The following is a 6,000-nucleotide window of genomic DNA, read 5'->3' as shown; positions in this document are numbered from 1 at the left end:
GAGATTAGGTCATTGGTGCCCGTGGACCGCTGATTTACCATCACTAATCATCCGATCACGCGTTCGCGCCAAAAGGCGTCGACCAATGAGCAGGCTGAATACAACAGCCAATAAGGTGTCGCGACCCATCGACCAATGACCTATATATGCTGAGAGTACACGCTGTGTATATTCGGCGGCTTTGTTCTGTGCATTAATTCAGAGCTGGTCGACGTATCAAGAATAATAAACTACTTATACCACTACTCGCTGCATTTTCCACTCAGATCTCATAAACCCTTCTACACTTCCACGCCCCAATATGTATTTCGAATCATACACAATTACATACATATTTATTTATTTATTTTTTAGATTTTCGCCATAGTGACATTACAGATTAGCTCCAGGTCGTCACTATGGCTAATTTATTACAAGACATTGAAAACTCAAAACGTGACATCTAAATACATAATTATTACATACATACAAATGTAAATCAAAACAATACCTGACATCTATGGTCAGATATTAAAAACATCGTATAAATACGATAAATAACATTTTTCATGTAACAATACAAATTTTTACATTCAATAATCATCCACAAAGACATCTATAGTGAGAAATCTGGCAAAACCTGAGATATAACAATAACTCAAGGTTTGCAGCAGAAAATCGGGAAGGAAAATCCAATTTTACAGGAACCATTTCAATGAAAATCGATTGACCTCGATAAACCAAGGTCTGGACAACAACGAGACTCTTAGTGGGAATCGAACACGTGACATCAAACACGAAAGAATTCAATTCTCACCACTAGACCACGCTGCTAGTTAATACATATGTATTATTCGAATATTTAATTCGTTTATTCAATAGATTGCCCAGTTTCGTTACATTACATATATAATATAATTGGGTTTGGTGCATCCGCTCTAAAATCGCCAGATTAACAGAACGGCAGCTTTAAACGTAATTCTCGTTTTCTCGAATGATAGATTGCACATCAGATGACGAGTAACCTTTCGATGTGCACAGATGCAATTAATAAAACTGAGTTGGATTCGTAACTTATCGAATCTTGCCTTATTAAACTCGCCTGAAAGATCCAACTCAATTTTAATAATTGCATCTGTGCACATCGAAAGGTTACCCGTCATCTGATGTGCAATCTATCATTCGAGAAGGTGAGAATTGCATCTAAAGCAGCCGTCCATTAATCTGTCGTTCAATTCGTCTGGCGATTTTAGAGCGGATGCACCGCATCTAATATTATTTTGTTTTCACTTATTTCCAGAATAGGATATCGATTGCAAACAGATTACGACAGTGACTTTCCGTTACCGCAAAATATACCGCAGTAGTTCGCTAACTGCAGTAAAATGCAAAAACTTTTCCAAGTTGCATAAGACAATTCTAAAACGAAGATCCCCCAAGAGCACTTTCAGCATGCGCAAAACTTTTTAATTCAGTCTCAAAATAAACGGTTTTAAGTAATAAAAATCCCCATTCTGAATTTTCGAAGTACCCACCCTTTTCACCAACCGTATTGTGCGCTTTCGCAAAATAGTATTATTCAAACCATTTTTATCGATATAATATTACCAACGAGACAATATGTGATCAATATGCCCCACAGGTATTGTCGCAAGCCTTTGTTACTAACACAAAAGACTGCTTTTGTTCAAAAGCGCGCACGTTGATGTTGTCGACGACTATGAAAAATTTATAAAAGTATATTGTTCAAGAAAATGTGTCGGCTGCTCCATTTAGTAGCAAATTCATACACTCGAATTTGCTGTCTATTATTATACTTACAATTATCCAAAGTGTCTCCAAATTTTATATACAAGAAATGTACATGTATGTTTACTTGAGGTGTGCGTGCATTCGCACGGCACATCTCAGGTTTTGTTTCCTACCGCATGCGCGCTTTATGTGTTCATGCGTTGTTGTTAATTTTGTACTTGGTTATGTACAGTGTGGTTTTTTTATTAGAACAGTGATGTGCGGTTGTTCTTGTGCGATATTCATGAACAACCGTCTCGTTCTCCGACGAAAGGGTCTCTTGGACTGTATTCTTCGGGGGGGTGGTGGCCTCATGTTGAGAGCTTTAAGGGTCTAATTCCGTGACCTTTAAAGCGGGCTTAGTATACAAGAAATGCTACCAAAGTACGCACTATGATATGTACATACATAGTATCACCTTCAACGATAGTATAAGTACCTACACATTTTATAATCATTAAATATAGAGTTGAGATATACGTATGTATAAGGTAATTCCAATTTGGAATTAAATTAAATATTTTCCATATATAAGAACGATCAAAACTGACGAGATAATTGAATATTTCTTTCTGTTTCTTCAGAGGGATTGAGTTTGGAACTTTTAATTAGTTGCAAAACAAATGATCCACTTACATTAGCAGTCGTTCGTAAATTTATAAATAAAGTACACCAACCAAATAACTTCCTATAAATAATAACTATACAAATAATTGAATATTTAATTATTTATATTGAATATTTTTCTATGTACATATATGTCTTAAATCAAAACAGAACAAATAATAAAATACATTAACAAATACCAATTATAGGTTTCCGCTAGTAGTAATAAACTAAAGGGTAAACACACATGTAGTCATACTTAAAATTTGGAAATTAACATAAGAAAAAACAGAGAAATTAAATAATTAAATGTGAGTAATAAATTTCACAGTTAGTAGTAAGATTATTCAAAAAATGACTTAACTAAACAAAATAATAAACAAAATAAGCTGTTTTTTTAAATTCATTTTTTTCTACATATTTATTTATAGATATTACTAGTGGTTTTACCCGGCTTCGCTCGGTATTTGTAATATAAACCGCTTAAACATGACTAATCTTTTAGGTAACGTTTTATTAAATTTATTTGAATATTCATTTGTTTTTTTTATTAAATTGACTGCCACAAACAAACAAACATATTTACCAAGTATCTTTCGAAATTATATGTATATCAGAATTCGGTGCCTGTGCCCCCGGCGCCTTCGCCCCCGGCGCCTTCGACCCCGGAGCCTCCGGTGCCCCCCGGGGCTGGAGGCGCATTTATTTTAATCGAAAAGAAAATATATCGTCATAGAAACTTATCTGTGTACACAGTGCCCAACGACAATTACATATACATACATACATATGTATGTACATATATGTATACAAAGTTTCTTTCGAAATTATATATATGTACATATTATAATACATATTTATTTATTTATTTTTATAATTTTGCTATAGTAACAATTTAAGTACATATGTAGAATAGGTCCAATTCGTCACAATGGTTAAAAAAAACATAAATTTATAATTAATAAAGTAAAAAGAAAAAAACATAAGAAATAACACTTTTAAAAAACAAATAAACCAATTTTATGATTTATGATTTCATATAATTTTATGATTTTAATAAACCAATTTTATGATTTATGACAAACACATTTATGATTTAAAATTAAACAATCCCTCAGCCAGATCAGCATATTTAAGATTAAAAAATCCAAGCTTGCAGAAATCTGATTGAGAAGCTTGATGCTCCTTGCAACAGGCAACGAAGCCATCAAATTGGTACGTGCCACAGGAAAATATGGTAAATTGTAAAATAAATAAATAAATATCAACCTAATAATAAAAAATTAATTTGTTTTTGTAATTGGAGCTTCAGTTAATAAACTTAAGCCATCAACCAGAAATGGTTACTCATTTTTATTTTAATAATTATTATATTTCATAATCATTTTCCTAATAGCGACATCCTTAATTTCAAATACATTGATTAAAATTTGGAATAGTCTACCAAATTAATTTGAAGCTTCTAGTAACCTAAACCTCTTTAAAACTTGCCTAACTGTGCTAAAAAAATCCGCTAGCCACTGTGCAGGACGCGAAACGTCCAGTTAAAAATGTGTGTTTTAAGTTGAAATAAAGCAAATTTGCGAAGTTAATTATTGTAATTAGCATTAAAAATCATTTAATCGTGTATTAAATGTCAAATAAGTGTAAGAAATGAAAAAATAATGGCACAGTCTTCAGAATTCCAAGGCGGATATCATTTCTGACCGTTGAGCGTGGCGCGTACTGAATTCCTCTTCTCTCTCGCATCTGTGAGACATAGATGCCTCGCATCTCGCATCTGTATAAAAGGGGCCTCCCCCTAAAATAATTATTTCTGTTAATATAATAATAATAATAACTATGATATTGACATTTTTTTATTCTTTCGTAATGACATAATTGGATACACACAAATTTTGATGAGGAATACATGCAATATGAAGACCCTGCATTTTGGTATATTTTGAGAAATAAAATAAAATATAAGTCGTGCTCAATCGCTTTCGCTGCGGCAAATTTTGAACATACATATACTTTATGGTTTTCTAAAAATGTATATATATATATATATATATATATATATATATATATATATATATATATATATATATTTTTTTTTTTTTTAATTTTATTTCCTGGAGGCTAAGTTTTGTTTTTTATATATTTTTTTCTTGATTTTACTGGAAGTGGCTGTTTACTCTTGTTCGATTTTTCTTCCACTATTTATTTCGAACCTTTAAATATGTATGCTCTTCACGAAAAAATTCAAATATAATTCTTGTATCAAAGTGATGAAAATAAAAAAAAAATAACTAAATTTTATAAAACGGAATTCAGATTTTTTCCTCTTAGGTTGATCAAAAATGTTGTGACCACACGATTATTTCCACACCACTAAACGTATCAAGCTGAAAATTTATATTTGTATTTTTTTATATGCTAACATAGAGTTGATAAGGTTTCGGTTAGGATTCTTCAACCGAAAGTAGTATTTTTTTTTAAACAATATTTCATTATTTTATTTTAACCTTTGAAATTATTTTTGTCTTCTTTAATACTTTATGTTTATAATATTTATAGTTTTTTTAATTAATAAAATAATTGTGAACAAAATCCGATAACCGGAAGTAGAACTTTTGTCTTGTGTAAGTTTCCCTACATTTGCTCTCAATTTTTACCGAAAATGCTCTCATAGCCGGCATGTGTGAACGTGTATGTATGTTTGATAATCGAATTTTGTTTTTTATCCTACTCATATTCTTCAAATACATAGATAAAATCGTTGGTTGGTCACATCCGAATTTTTACTTTATCTATGTACGTAGTAACAATAGATGAAGTTTTGTGATCATGCGAAAATTCGAACTCGAGATTTTGACTGATTCGAACTCAGAATCGATCACTAATCACGTTTTCATGATCTAGAAAAAATATGTGTGTGTGTGTGTGTGTGTCTGTGTGGGTGTGTATTTTGGGGATATTTTTAACACCGTTAGTCCTATCGAACTGAAACTTAGTATCGGTTACTGAAATTCTTATGGAAATTGAAAGGTCGAAAATGTTGTGCCCACTACTCTGTCCACACCCCTGAACGTATTAAGCTGAAAATTTATATTTCTATCCTTTATGTACTAACTTAGATCTGGTAGGGTTTTGGTCAGAATTCGTAAACCGGAAGTAGTATTTTTTTTTAAAACAATATTTCATTATTTTTTCATTATTTTAATTTGACCTTTTAAATTGTTTTAAGCTTCTTGATATTTATTGTGTATAATAAAAATAGTGGTTTTAAGTAAAAACATAGATAAAGTAATAAAAAAAAATTACTTAATTTAATGAACCGGAAGTGGGATTTTTTTCCTCGTAGAAAGGTCAAAAATGTTGTGCCCACTACTCTGTCCGCACCCCTGAACGTATTAAGCTGAAAATTTATATTTCTATCCTTTATGTACTAACTTAGATCTGGTAGGGTTTTGGTCAGAATTCGTAAACCGGAAGTAGTATTTTTTTTTAAAACAATATTTCAATATTTTATTTTGACCTTTAAAATTATTTTTATTTTCTTGATATTTAATGAGTATGATACTGATAGTGATTTTTAGTAATAAAAAAAATTTGAACACAATCAGACAACCGGAAGTA

Source organism: Arctopsyche grandis, chromosome 10 (genome assembly GCF_051622035.1).
Source record: "Arctopsyche grandis isolate Sample6627 chromosome 10, ASM5162203v2, whole genome shotgun sequence".
NCBI lineage: Eukaryota > Metazoa > Arthropoda > Insecta > Trichoptera > Hydropsychidae > Arctopsyche > Arctopsyche grandis.
The sequence above is the reverse complement of the archived record's forward strand: the minus strand, read 5'-3'. Positions refer to the sequence as shown.